The following is a 16,167-nucleotide window of genomic DNA, read 5'->3' as shown; positions in this document are numbered from 1 at the left end:
ACGCACAACGCCGAATTACTGTGTCTAGTGTGGCCGCATGAAATCGAATTTATAATATCAGTTTTATAAAACCGATTTTAGCTAATTCGATATTATCCCGTAGTGTAGACATGACCTAACAGACTCATCATATCCTCTGTAACCAGGGAACGCAGGGGGATGTGCCACACACACTGAGCAGTAGATTACATACACACCACTTTTCCACCCTCTTTATTTCACTACTCAGTGTGCACAACTTAAGGTTTCTGCAATAAGTGGTTCTCAATCATTTTCTAATTGCACTTTGAAAACTTTTAATCTGAAAATGTTTTTTAAGTGATGGATTCAGGAGGACCTGTGCAACAGACACTGAAAGTACAGTAAAAAGAGTGGTAAACTGAAATTTGCTTTAAAATAAAAGGTGCTCATGATTTTTACATTGAATTGCTCAACTCCAATATTCTTAAAAAAAATGGCTACCAAATGTTTTAAATAATATGCTTCCTAGATAAACCCAAAGAAAGCAGAATATTTCGAAGTGCAATATGCGACCTGACTAGACTTTGTATTATTGAAGTTTTTAGAAATATTTATCTGATACTAATCATTCTAGATCTAGATGCCTGCAGTAAATGAACACATACCTTCAAAAGGATCACATTTCATATTTTGGCAAAGGAGTAGGATCAACTCTGTGGTGGAAAAACTAAACAAAAAATTAAAAATAAGGACGAAGGACTGTCAGCCCTACCCATTGTTTCTCTCTCACATTCCACTGCATTCCATGCCCTCAATAGCTGAATTTGGTCCTTTAAAATTATCTTTAGTCATCCTCTGGATGGTCTTTTCTGGCTCACAGACCTACTCTACTTTTTCAGCAGCAGTAGAGAAGATAGAGAAATTTACCTTTATGAATTAGAATTAACTTCTGACACCGCAGAGCCCAAGAGGCTATCAGTTAATATTGAATTGAGCACTTCTTGATTACCCTGTAATATTGACAAGGTCGGTATTGTATAGATCACCTGCCATAAAAACGCCAGCCAGGTGAATTAAAATGCCTTGGAGCAGCACTAAACTTCATGCCAATTTATCCAAAATGTTCTGCATTCTTGATGCTCTTCCTTCTCAACTTGTGCATACGCTCCCATCTGCCCCAGTATTTCTGGAGCAATTGCTACTTTGTGCAGCAAGCGACCCACTAAACTTAATACCTGTTTTATGTAAGTTGCATAGATGAGTAGCACTCTGCTACTTTTCCTCTCATGGTTACCTAAAAGTGACCTGTGGGGAAGGGGTGTATGCATGTAGCTGGTGAAATTAAGTGAGAATACAATTCTGGTTATCTGAGTTTTTCCTACCCTAGTTTACAGTGGAATCTGATTATCAGGTCACTGTTTAATCAAAATATAGGATAATCAGTATTGCACCCATGCAGCTACAATATAAGGCAAACTGTTGGAAGAAAGGCAACATTCAGTCTTTTGTTAACTGCTATAGCTAGAACTGAAGCTAAGACAGGACAAGAATTTTCAGCAATACGCTTTTCAAATATTTACGATCAGTCTCAAATTACATCTTTAGACATTAAAATCAAGTGGTCCAAAGCTCAATCTGACATGAACCAGCATAGCTTTATTGAAGCCAATCAAACTATGCTGATTTGCTTTTGGTGGTCAGGCCCCGGTGGGTTTTTGAGTAACTGTCTCAACTTTGGGCCTGATGGTTGCTTGCACAGAAAAGGAGTGACATCAAAGGGGTTTGGGGGTACTTAATGAAATGCAGGATGAGACCCTCAGTGACTTACTACAGTAAGTAACTTCAAAATATCATCTTCATTAAAGGAACAAACTTTCTGAGCCAGCAAATGAAATTTTAGTAATTAAAATATGTTTGCTTAAAACATAAATCTGTTATGGCTCAGACAGTGAAATAATATCCTTTAGATTAATGTTTAATTGAAAACAGCATTTACTGCTCTAGGGCATTTGAGGGAGCTCTTTACTGTTTCTTTATATATAATTGTTTTGCAGCCAATTTAAAATAACTAGCTGAATGCAGTCCTTATAGTAGGTGAAGATGAGTCCTGGCAAGGATAGCAGCGTCTACAGGGGTTTCTTTCTAACAGATATGAAAAAGTAATTTCCATTCTGCTACTTTTGTGTGATTCTTTCTGCATATCAAATGTATTACACACAAAAAAACCTAACTCAATACCTGAGGAGAAGAATATTTTCTAAAAATGAACAACATGCCTTATTTTAATATTCCCTGGGTCTACGTGTTAAAGAAAAAATGAGGCAATAATCATTACAACTTTTTTCTCTCTGCAATACTTTATAATTAATTGTGCCAACACTTGTTACAATATGGGAATCTGAATGTTCTAATAAAAAAAAAGGAAATGGATCCATCTCTAGACTGAGCTGGAGATACTCAATAGGAGAGAGATTCTGAGCGGGGGTATCAAAGCACCTCAGTGACTGGGAGAGAAAGTCCCAATAACATTCAGTTGAAGATTTAGTCCTAAAATCTGACTGCATTTGAAAATCTGACCGCTAATCCTTCTTAACACGAATCACAAGTAGTACTGCTGACGTCAGGGACCTTGCAACCTGATCAGTATGGGCTCTGAAGTCCAAGCTCATCCAACCCTCTGGGTCCAAGCTTGGTTGGCTAGCCAGAGCTGCCACCTGTGTGGCAAGTACACACTGTTATTCTTAGCGCACTAGCTCCAACTGAGCTAGCATAAGTCTATCTAACCACACCAGGAATCACACCTCCCTGTTGCAGTGTAGCCATAGCCAATGGGTCTCTGACCTGGTGAGCCCCTACAACATATCATCTTTTACTGTTCCCAAGGTCTTCTAGCCTATAGGAAACCAGTAGCCCACGCAGCCTTCAGTTTGGTGCCTGTGTGACAGTTTTCAGGCTGATGATGTTTTGAAGTTGAGGGGGAGGGGAAGGAAGGAATTAAAAGTTAAAATTCCACATCGTGATTCCCTCTTACTCCCTTCCGTGTGGGATATGGGTAGATCTGCCTGTGGAGGGTGATCTTCAAACACAATTCCTGAAGGGAAAAATTCCCTCCTCCAGCATTATTACCCTGCCCCTTAGAAGGGTTATTTGATTCATGTTAGTAAATATGATCCTCAGCTGGAAGGTGCTAGATCTAAATTTTTAGTGTATATCATTATAAAAGTTAACAATGAGCTTAGTTTGGTATACTGTTTCTTTATACTTCCACTTGTTCTTGTCCTCCTCATACTTTCTTTGGCTGTTTATCTTGCTAGGTCTTTTGTCTAAATTTAGACTGTAAGTCTGCCAGGTCAAGGACCTTGTCTTTCTATTTACCCATAAAGGAACAAGCCCAACTATGGTGCTATCTATAAACAATTAATACTAATAATTCATTTTAACTGTATTGTTTTATTTAAACAAAAACAGCTTTCAACCAAGAGAGGAGAGGACCTTACTCTGACTTACTCATTAGCTCTGAGCTGCTGACTACTGTCAAGAAGCTGCACATACCCTGACTGCATTTAGTGTGTTGGACTATTGTTATAGACAAGAAAATGTCTAACTCTCTCAAGGTTAATTGACTACAGTTCTTTGAAATATACATGATAGACTTTATTGACTATCCTGCATCCGACCTCACCTGTCATGCAGGAGGAGGAGGATAGTAATAATGAAAAGGACTGCAGCAAAGGATTAGCAGGACAGAGGTGAAACACAGTGAATTACACTATGTTTTGCCAATATCACTGTTTTCATTCTTTGATGTCCACCACATAGTCCTTTATTCTATTTTTGTGATAGCAAAGTCCTTGAAAATCAATGTAATTCTAGATGCCAGCAGCTCTCCCAATATTTCCTGGTCAGAAGAGACTTTAATTTTAAACAATATGCAGTGTTATGCAAATCTCCCAGCCAACTCATTCCTATAGTTCAATATTGGTACAGTATTTGGATCTTGTTTCTTATTAATGAAATTCCATGTATTTCCATGATCTGGGGAAATTCCCTGAATCACCTGGGGACCCCAATTATATGAAGGTCCTGGGACGGGAAAGGGCATGCACTCTCACCTCAGAACATCCTCCATCCCAATCTAGTCTGGTTCTTGAACCAGCCCCATATCCATGTTATCTGAGCATCCCTACAGGGGTCTCACAACACGGAAGAGAAAGGTGTGTAAATTATACGTAAAAGTTCCATGGGATTGGAGGGAAATGCTGCCTTCTCTATGACTATCACAGCACCCCATTCACTCTCCGTACATGGATCCCAAACCTTGGTATTGATGTCACAGAGGGAGTTCTCTCTACTGGATGACCCAGGGGCCAAGCTACCCATTGCTCCCAAAAGCCCTAGGTAAAATCTGGCCTAAGTGTTTGCTTTGAGGGTTCTGGATGTCTTGGCAAATGAGACACATGGGAAGACGGTTCATGAAACAACATCTGCAGTTTTTAAGCATTGTCTCTACCCTGAAAATATGCTATTCACATTTGAACAAAAATGTGCTGCAACTAAAAGCAACAGTCACTTTTAGGCAATCGATGTATATGTCACATTTCATCGAAGAGTAATTATTGTTATGCCCAAATTGGAAATCTTTGAAAAACAGGGTTTATCCTAGAAATGCTGACACAGCCTTGCAGACAGAGCACCTCTCTGAGAGCATGTATGCAGGCCAGGCCTTTGTTACTACCAAAACATGGGCATGTCTAATTTTTAGTATATTTCCAAGACTTATGTCTCCATCATGATGAGTTTCCATAAGGTAATTGCTTGATGACCACAAAATAAGCCCTCGTGATGCTTCCACCATGGCAACTGATTTTTTCTATAATTTACCATGACCCAATTACAGCCCTAATGATGATACATTGCATTCCACTGCCAAGCTGTCTATACCCCCACCTGCTTGTAACAGCTCAAAACAGAACATGTGAGTATGACCAGAAATTAAAGCAGTAACTAAGGGGCTAATTGTCTAAGCCTTACTCACATTGAGTAACACTTATTCAGATGAGTGATCTCCACTAAATTCACTATGCAATGTGAGTAAAATTTACAAGATTAGGCTCTACATGTGTACTAGACACTACCACTCTGAAGAAACTTTGAGACTGAAAACAGACATCTATGTTCTATAGACACACTGTCAAATTACCATGCCAACCGCATACTGTGGTGAAGTGCCAGGAACTCAGAACCGGTTAAATCCACGGGTGCTGGAACAATTTTAATAGTAAGGGTGCTGAGAGCCATTGAACCAAACTGTAAACCCTGTATATGATGGAAACCACTTCAAATCAGGGGGTAAAGCAGCATCCCTAGCACCCCTACTTCCAGCTCCTATGGTTAAATCTCTTTGGACGAGATACAGTTTCCAGCTAGATTTCATAATATGGAAGATCCACCTACTTGGTTTGTGCTGGACAGACATATTTTCATTACTGAATTTCAGCCATTGGAGGTTAAAATATGCCTTTAAAAAAAATCTTTCATCTCTTATCCCGTATCCGCTAGCTGTATAACGTATTTCCCTGGCCACTAATTCTGATCGCATGCCCCAATGAACTCATTTTATCTTTTGGTATAAATCAATTCCAATTAAAATATAGTTTGTCAACCCTCATTGGAGTATTGGTTCATATTAAAAACATTTTTACTCATGAAAGCAAGTGTGATTAACTTCAGTAGGAAACTTAAAGTTCGACTTACTATGAGCAGAGGGAATCGAGCACAGTTCTTTCTTTGCAGAATACTTCAGGCTTGCTGTCAACACAGGGGAATAACATTAGCGGACACATTAACACTGGCCAGTTCCAGACTAGCAGGGACCTAGGCAGACAAAAAAGATGGATGTTTTAAAAACAACATTTTGGTTATCAGCATTATATAAGAGCTCAGTACAATGGAAAAAGACAGTGTTCTTTTTTTTAAGGTTCAAAACTTTGGGGGGGTTTTGTTTTGTTTTGTTTTGTTTCAATGAACACATATGAAAAGTAAATGGAAAGCTTTTTATATTTTAAATACACTTTGTGAATGAAAGGCAGTAGGCCAAATTCTCTGCTGAGTAAATGGACACAGCTTCCTTGACTTTATTCAAGCAGAGAGCTCTGCTGTCGCAATTCCATTTGTCTTGGGCATTCACAGACATGCTGCTCACCTTCCCCCCAGGTTGCTCCTCTCTGGCTGTCTTATATTGCACAGTCAAATACCTAACCAGTCGCTAGTGTGCGACTCCCATTGCCAGATGAACAGCACCAGCCCACTCAGCACGTCACCCTCTCCTCCTCCCTCTCCAACTCTGCAGCACATCAGCGCTGTTTCCAGAGTCAAATTGGCAAATGTCTGTCCATTTACAATCTGCATTTATTATATTTAGTGTCTAGAGGCTTCAGCTGAGCTCAGATACCGCAGTGATGGGCAGCACTATAAAACTCCTCAATAGACAAGGAAGATTAGGGTCCCATTGTATTAGGCACTGCAAGACCACATAGTAAGAGATAGATCCTGCCCTTAAGAGCTTACAATGCAGGATTTTATGTAAAATAAGAATCCTTACTCTGATATTTCTATTCCCTCCCAGAGAAAGCCCAAGGTAAGGTTACTTGCCCAGAACTACAGTACCATGTGCAGCTCCAGCAAAAGGTTAGAGAAGGGAAGACCATCATAAAACTGACAGGAAACTCAAGGATCAGCACTTATCCCCAAAAGAGTAAACAGTCTTTAATATACAATAGTCATTGAGTAGCTCGGGTCCAATCCTATTATTATATTGCAGTACCTATTATGGGCCACTCTACAAACACAGACCAAAAAGACAGTCCCTGCTAACTGCATCATGTTCTGAGCTGCTCCCTTGGGCAAAACTCATTTTGAAGTCAAGGCTGAACCATTTATTTGCATGCTGGATCCAGTAGATTAATTTTTAAAAGCATTATGGAATTTTCCTCCACCCTTCCCAAACATTCTTACATTTCAAAAGGCAAAAGGAAACAGCCTCTGACTTTTTTTTTTAAGGTTAATCCACCCGCTAATGAAAAAGAACAAGTCAGTTTGGGTCATGGACCACGGTCATATGCTGCTATCGTTTGCAGCCTATGAACACATCACCTTGTGCTGTGATCTTGAGCAGTGTCACAAGCTGATCAAAGCTGTAGTACATTAATGGGAGATTTCCAAGGAAAACCCTAGATACGTCAGAAAATAATATTGGGGATTTAATAGTTGGTAGAAGGCATGCCAGTCTTCAGCCCAGTACAGAATTGTGCTGCTCTAGGATGAGCCATCAAGCAAACATCTGAATAATTCTATTCATTAAAGATCAAATCTCAAGGTATTTTTGTATATAAGTGGGGCTGTTACCCTGGTGTTGTGGCCAAACGCTAGCTCACATAAACGTCTTCTCTTCCTACGTTGTGTTCCTATGAGGTTTTATAGACAGATGTGGTGTAATGCTGTAGATCAGAGTTGCCCAAACTTTTCCTGTCATGCTCCCCCTTACCAGTAATGGAATCTGTCTGCACCCCCCTCCACTATTGCCCAACCACGGCTTTTTTGGCAGAGGAGCTTGGGCTGATGGTGGAGCTGGGGCAGAACTGGGTATGGAGGGGGAGGAGCTGGGGCTAGAGGCAGAATTGGCCTGGCAATGAAGAGGGAGTGAGGGCAGAGCTGGGCTGGGGGTGGAACGGAGGCAGAGTGGAGCTGTGGCTCAGAGCTGGTTTGGGGGTAGAATGGGGCTGGGTGGCACCTTCCCACCTTCCGTGGGTGCTGCCTCAGGCCCGGCTACGCATCCCCCTGAACGTTCCTCCGCACCTCTATGCGTGTGTCTGTGCTTATATATATTATATAGGTGTGTGTGTGTGTAGGCATGCATTCACATGCATGCGCACATACTTCAAAAAAACATGATTTTCCCCAGCGAGGGACAAAATTCTGGCCCCATTAACTTCAATGAGGCCATGATTACACACACACTATTTTCCGGCACTACTTTTGTGCCGACCTCTCATCTAGCTGCCATTAATGGGCACTTCTACCCATTGGATTGGTGAGATATCAAAACAGAGGAAGGCTTGATGTATCCCCCTGTGCTCATCCACTTTAATCCTCCACAGTTCAGTCAGCACCCTAAAGATACATGGAGGTTTCTGGTACAGCTCACCACCACTGTCCCTCGACTTAGACATGGCACCAGACATTAAAACTAAGCCAGTGAGAAGTTGTTATTTCACCAGTGTAGCTGCTACTTGCTAATAAAAGGGCTTCATTTGGCAAATGGATTTCTGTTGCACCCTGATGTTGTAATGAATACGATCATTGCATTTGTCATTAACGAGAAGGTTTTGATGACTGCAGCTATCAGAACTTGATATATTTCCTTTAAGTTTTTATTCAGTCAGATTCCTTGAGTGTCTTACTGCACACTTTTGACAAGTACAGCTCTAGATTAACAAACTGCAGTTTTGTTTGACCCTAACTACCATGTAAGCTCCTAGTTTCCTCTAGTCTAAAGTACACTGAAGTATTTTTCTGCTTTCCTGCAGTTTTTAAGTAGATAATAAGTCCCAAAATTCGCCAGCCTTTAGCTGAAAGAAGCTTGTCACGGTGGTTTGTAGCTAATGAAGATCCCTTTAGTTTATCTTCATCAATTGTCAAATATTTGAGTCCATGAAGTGGTGTGATGAGGTACAAAGACAGATATTTGAAGGGATTTTGACTCATTTGAGCAATTACATGCTTAACTGCCCTGCGATAATCTGTCAGTCTGAGTCTTTTCTACACAGCAGAAGTGGGGAGTATTAGAATAGCTGGATTTAGAGCATAAAGGCCTGGTCTGAATGGAAGAAAGGCAGCAGAGAAATTAATTGCCAGTAACAAACAGCAGGACTGCTTGCAAGTTATATATCACAGAGTTACCTACCAGCAGTGATAGAAGCTAGCTGTAAAAATAACATACTGGATTGTGACAAAACAGTCACTGCTATGAAATCAGTGAATACCATGAAGAATTTAAACCAGTGTTAGCTAATTAAGTATACATATATTATGTGCAGATTTGTTGTTGATACATTTTTAGTAAGACCCACATATTCCTAATTGCAGTTTAATGGTTTTTTAAAAGGGATCAAATAATTTACACACACGTGCATAATTTATATAAACACACACATTATATCTGTATCACACATATTGAAATATGCACATAGCATACATACAAAGACAGAATCAAACAATTATGGACAGGAACTGTGAGTGGAGGGAAAAGGGTTGATTGCTTAACATATTGTAGGTTTGTCTTAAAAGAATAAAACACGAGATTGAGACCCTCCAAGCCTCTGGCTGACAATGGAAGTGGATGATTAGATGTTGTCCTCCATCCCTTGTTGTTCCCAATAAGGGCTGGAAGCAGCCAAAGAAAAGAGCCACCAGTAAGCCCATTGCAACTTTCTAGCCCTGGAAGAAGGGCTCCTTCAGAGTATGCCTACTAGGTAGGGCCCCCAAAGGGCTGGTAACACCAGACAGGGATCAGGCGGAAGAGACATCCCCCTTCCTGCACTGATGACTGAGCACATATATGTGTTGTGTGTATTACACACATATCTACATGTGCACATGTGTATACATTTATATTCATGCACTTTTTTCACAAACCATGCTTTTTATGTTCTCAGTGACTTCCTACACTGGTTGTTGAGAGGGGAGTAGTATGGCACTTGCATGCTCAGGAATTCCCTATATGAGGGAAATCCCCAGGGTGTCCCTTATACAAGCTCTCTAGCACCTTTGAAGCAAGGATCTGGTCTATTGTCCCTAAATGTCACAAATTTTAATCTTCCTCTTTCAAATGACACCAATAATTCATTACCAGGTTGGTGGATACAGGATTAACAACATTCCTTAGTGACGCTTCAAAATGCGTACAACCAAATCTCCTTGCTACCTTGGGAACACTGCTCATAAACAAACCAGCCATGCTTTATATGTAGAGGACCATTTTATTCATATTACCCATGCTAATTCTGGTGTTTATTTTAGATTTTCAGGCTTTCTGAGGTGCCAGCTCTGAAGAAGCTACTTAGTATACTAGCATTAGGTACAAAGCAAAAGCTTTTCACTTCAGGGACCATGCTTCAATTCTGACCTTAGGTCATAGAGGAAATAAAATAGGTAATCTCAGCTCTGTCCCTAATGACCAGTATTCCACATCACAATGCTACACATGGCTGTCAACCTCTACTCAGAAGAGGCTCAGGACACAGCCAACATGGAGAACTAATTATCCTTCACTCCTGGTGAGCAAATGGGCACTCCAGCTCAGCAGGCTGAGATCACTGGTGAGATACTGCAAGCAGGCTAATAAAGTAGAGGAGTGCTACATGTATGGCTGTGATGTACAGTGCATGAAGCACTTTATCTGATCTCCATTAATGAGAGTTTTATTTTAATCACACTGTACAGCATCAAAGAGAGCAGAGCTCGTTTACTCTGTAAGGCTGGTAGCCATCAACTCCTGCCTTTTCATTTTAGGGCACAGAGGCAGGATCTAATCCCTACAGGCCAAATTAAGTCTGGCCCTTCCTGGGGCAGAGAGGTCACTGGGAGCAGCATCCCTCTCTAGCTTACCTGTAGAAGAGGCAGCCATAAACTGGCTGTAAATGCTGGAGAGCATAGAGGGGGACCCTCCAACCCTGCCAGTAGCATTAGCTGGGCCAGCCAGGGCATGCCTGACTAAGAGGGTGAGATCAAGCCCTCAATCCTTCCCAGCACCTGCAAGTAACCATGGGAAGGATGCATTAGTAGGTAACACTTTTCTAAGATCTCCTGCTCCTCTCAAACCCCTGGAGCTACTCTGACCTCCACTGTTACTGGGAACAGAAAATTCTTCCCCTTCAGGAGACAACGGAGACTAATTGGCTAATAACCTAATATTTATTGGGATTCAACAGCTTACAATAATTACAATGTTCAGTAACTAGCTAGACCACGGGGTGAAGATATCTGGCCCAAGCAAGAGCTTACAACCAGTATATGTATAAACAGGTGGGTGTGGTTTCATTGTCATCAGCAGTACTCTTAGGCAATCAGGCTATTTCCTTTGATTTGCTGTGAGCAGGGGTAATACTGAAAAATGCAAACCTCATTCCAAGACACAGAACACAAGCAGTGGAGAGAGAGGATTATTTTTAGTAAAGACCTGTATTTTTCTGGATGTTACAGTAGCAAAGGAGTTATCCCCAGGAAAGAAAACATTTAAGAGGCCAATCAGACATTATGCAATCCATTCATCAATTGTCAAAAAGATACCTCAAGGTAGAGTTTTTGCAGTCAATTATTTGCTTGTACCCTGGGACGATTACCAACAACTAAACCAACCCTACCTTCTATTCTCTTTACTGCAGAACTACCCAGAATCTGGAGTTTATATGCATAGGATGAAGGTGTGCTCTCTGGTCCTAGGTCTGTGATGTTCTGGGAAATGTAATTTAGGAGTCCAGTGACCATTTTGAGGCAGCTTGGTTCAATTAAAGAATATGATTTAGTTTTGTGTAGTGCTGTGTTAGCTAGTCAGTTTGTATCATATATGAATATTTTTCTTCCCTTTTTGAATGAAGAAGCAGCTCTTAACTTTTTTAAATGACAGATTATGAGCCAGCTCCTCTTTAAAAAGCACCTGAGGTGAACAGCTGTGGAACTGAACCCAGGTTCTTCTAGCTCCAAATCAAGCTCAGTAGAGAGGAGGTTAGTTGGATGATTGGCTCTAGCCCTGAGCTTGGGGCTCTAACTTCTGGGGCATAGTTAAGGGTACAGTTGATAAGGCTCTTTGGTTGAGTTGTGGCAGATTTCTGATATATTTTGCTAACTTCCTCTTGCAATATTTTTTAACAAGAGAAATGTGTATAGCAAACCTTCCTGGTTCCTCACTGACATCTACCAACCTCTTGCACCCTACTTAAATGCTCTAAGATATCACCATAAAAATAATAATAATAGGAGATTTACCTATCTCCTAGAACTGGAAGGGACCTTGAAAGGTCATTGAGTCCAGACCCCTGCCTTTACTATCAGGACTAAGTACTGATTTTTACCCCAGCCTCCTAAGTGGTCCTCCTCAAGGATTGAGCTCACAACCCAGGGTTTAGCAGGCCAAAACTCAAACCACTGAGCTATCCTTCCCCCATGCTGGGCTTCTGTCCTTTGTCCTTTAATAGTTAGTCTTGTATAATAGTGGTTTTCCTTATTCAGGCATGATTTTTAGAGGTTATTTCTTCGTACTTTAAGATAGACTTTTTAAAAAGTTTGTTTAGGAAAGAGTCAGCAAAAGTCAGATTATATCAGCTTCTGTTGTTTCATTGTCAGGGGGCTGATGGCAAGCTGTGAAAGGAAGTTTGGAGAGAGTCAAGTTTGGTGTAACTTATACTGTTTTCCACTCTCCTCATGGAATCCAGTTCAGAGGTGCAAGAGGGAGAAGTTAAAGCAACCCCTGCTCTACACAAAGCCAGAAAAAGAATTGCATATACACCCACCTGGATTAGAAAAAAAATTTGCCCTAAGCATTTAAGAATCACAGTAATCCAAATTCAGCAAGTGGGTATGAGTTGTGATGAATCCCGGAGCTCCAGACCTGAGACATAATTATCATGTAAAATCTCTCATGGACACGAACACTAGACTAGAACCCTAGGCCTTTTCTCCAAAAAGCACAGGCCTGTTCCAGTTGAACAAAGGAGCCTCCGTGTTTAGTAGCGCATCACCTATAGGGATCCACCCACTATCAGTCAATGTTACTCACACCAAAAGTAAAGAAGAAATCCAAGCTGATGATTGTCTAATGTACAGGGTGCCTGAACTATTTGTGTTATAGGTGCCAGTGAATTCCTTTCCTATTAAACTTTCACTTTATGGCTTCACCCACATGTGTGATGTGCAGTCTCGTATTACTTCTAAGGGTGTAAAAATGTATATATATTTCACAGGTACCCACTGAAACACAACCAGGCTGGCTGGCATCTATTAGAGAATATAAAATCTATATGCCTGAGGCTACTTTTGTCCATTGGTCATGTCACCACAGCTGACAGTGTTCTTTCCCTTGCATATTATACCTGTTCATTTAGTGGATTCTGATAACTATGGACTTAGTGTAATCAAGTCCATATTAAGGCATAGGCAGTACAGGCCCATGCCTAGGCCCTCAGCTCCTAGAGTGATGTGAAAAGAGCAGAACTGTAGCCTGCATTTAAAAATAAAGTAAGTTTCTAGCCCAAATGATGATGAGGAAAAATGTGACAAGTGTAACTGATGGTGAAGTTGTGATGAAGTAGGAATGTTTTTAATGTTTTCTTTAAATGTGGTGTGTGTGCCTCAGTTTCCCCTCTGTCAATGGTTCCCAAACTTGTTCTGCCGCTTGTGTAGTGAAAGCCCCTGGTGGACCAGGCCGGTTTGTTTACCTGTCATGTCCGCAGGTTCAGCCAACCGCGGCTCCCACTGGCCACGGTTCGCTGCTCCAGGCCAATGGGAACTGCTGGAAGCGGCGGCCTGTACGTCCCTCGGCCCACACCGCTTCCAGAAGCTCCCGTTGGCCTGGAGCAGTGAACCACGGCCACTGGGAGCTGCAATCAGCCAAACCTGCAGATGTGGCAGGTAAACAAACCAGCCCGGCCCACCAGGGGCTTTCTCTGAACAAGCAGCGGAACAAGTTTGGGAACCACTGCCGTATATGTTACTCGAGTATGTAAGTGGTGGGATAAGCATGTGTGACCATTGCAGAGACCCGTAAATGGCAGGTGAGACTGCTGACTGGCTACCTGGGCCCAGAGAGTGGCTGACTCTTTGGATCCTGGCAACTGATGGCTGGAGCCCATTCCCTACAAGGAGCCAACTGAAGGTGTTGGAGAACAACAATCAGGTGACCTGTTTGCCTAGGAAAGAGACAAAGGATGGAGGAGGGGCAACTAGGGTATCTGAGAGTGGGCTGCTAGAAGCAAATCAGTCTCCTGGTTTGGAACTCAGAGGGGAGGGCCGTGGGCTCTGGATCCCCCCATGATTTACTTTACTAAATGTTCCTGATTTCTTTGCTAACAAGATCTTTTCTACACTGTGTTCCCGATGACTAATAAACCCTTCTGTTTTACAGCTCTGGCTGAGTGTCACTTCTGATTGCAAATTTGGGGGGCACAGCCCCTTAGGGGGCAGTAAAGCTCCCCCAGGTGTCCCATCCAGGTGGATGCTCACACTCTCATGTGTCAGGACCATGAGAGACTTCTGTAGGTCTCAGCAGTTATCAGCTGAAACAAATTATGCTTTTCTCATGTTTTAAGTGCTTCTACCGAGGAGGGACTTCCTGCAGAAGTCATTTGCAATTTGTGCAGACTCCCACCTCAACATATTTCCAAATCAAATTGTCAGACCAGCTGCTGGGTAGGCAGTGATATCAACAGCAAATTTCCTATTGACTTCAGCGCAGTCAGGATGGGCTCATTAACTGAATCATTAGACCAAAGACTAGACAACTAGCATACCAGGAATAACCAACAGTTATGCGGCCATCACATCCCTCAGCTTGCACCGCTTCCTACCACCCCCATTGGCCAGGGATGGCAAACAACAGCCAGTGGGAGCCATGATTGGCCAAACCTGCGGACACAGCAGGTAAACAAACCGGTCCAGCCTGCCAGGGTGCTTACCCTGGTGAGCTGCGTGCCAAAAGTTGCTGACCCCTGTGCTACAGAGACTAGGAGGAGCTAGAAGTGTTATTGGGGAGGCTTCCAACTTTGTTTTTGGCTCACATGCTAATGCCTCATGTAATGGACAAGTATAAAATAGGCTACAACCATACTCTCTCTTGATGACCACTATTGTCTCATCGCTTCCTTATACTCCCCCATTGCTCTGTCTGTATCCATCTGTTGTCTCTTGCCTTATGTTTAGGTTGTAAGCTCTTTGAGGCAGGAACTTTTTTAGTTCTGTTTTTGTAGAGCACCTAGTGCAATGGGGTCCTGGTCTGTGATTGGGGCTCTTAGGTGCTACATCAGGAATCAGCAACATTTGGCATGCAGCCTACCAGGGAAAGCTGCTGGGGGGCTGGGACAGTTTGTTTACCTGCAGTGTCTGCTTGTTCAGCCAATCGCAGCTCCCACTGACTGTGGTTCACTGTCCCAGGCCACTGGGGGCTGCGGGAAGCAGCATGCACCTAGGAATGTGTTGGCTGCCCTTCCTGCAGCTCCCATTGGCCTGGGAGGCTGAACTGCGGCCAGTGGGAGCTGCAATCGGCTGAACCTGCAGATGCTGCAGGTAAACAAATTGACCCAGCCCACCAGCAGCTTTCCCTGGAGGACCGTGGGCCAAAGGTTGCCAATCCCTGTCTACATTAATACAAATAATATATAAGTTAATATGCTGTAGCCAACTTTCTGCTTCTAGAACAGTATGATTCAGAACTACTTTTTTGATTTATACACATCTAAGGGTTGCGTACCATTCCGCCTTGATGGAGCTTTACTTTAGGAAATCATTTAACTGAGACTCCTCTTAAAAAAAGAGAGAGTGCGAGCAAGCGAGCAAATACACGAGATGGGAGACTTCAAAATCTATCATCTACTTTATTTCACAAACAGAGATAGCCATCTGAAATTTAAATCTGCAAGGAATACGAAAGACAGAAGTTTTGCGTGAAATATATATTGTCTACTTATTAACACCGTTCCCCAGGGCTACGTATTTCTATCTCAGAGCATCATAAAAGAAAACCACATAAAGAAGTTGTGGAGTATACTGTATACAAAGATTGACAACCAACTCCCTAGTGAAGTAACATCAAAGCTAATGCATACTGTATGCAAAATGCCCCACAAACACACAGAAAGTAATCTAATTGTTTTAAAGTTTCCATGTTAGAAATTTAAAATCCAAATATATTAGATGCTGCAAAGGAGTGGAAAGTATTGATAGTTGTATCTATTCCATGCAATTAAATTCAAATGTGCTCCCTTTTTCCTCTAGCACCTGAACAACTATTCTTGCCTTTGGAATCTTCTTCTAAGTTTAAGAAACACTAAAACAACATGGGAAGAATTGCAAACAATTACTGGGCCTGATTCACTATTGATTTCAATGGAGTAAGTAAGGAACAGTGGAGTCAGATCCACTGTTTATAAGCTCTCTCTC

The sequence above is a fragment of the Chelonoidis abingdonii genome, chromosome 9 (genome assembly GCF_003597395.2).
Source record: "Chelonoidis abingdonii isolate Lonesome George chromosome 9, CheloAbing_2.0, whole genome shotgun sequence".
In the NCBI taxonomy this organism is placed as follows: Eukaryota; Metazoa; Chordata; order Testudines; family Testudinidae; genus Chelonoidis; species Chelonoidis abingdonii.
Note: the sequence above shows the minus strand (reverse complement) of the source record.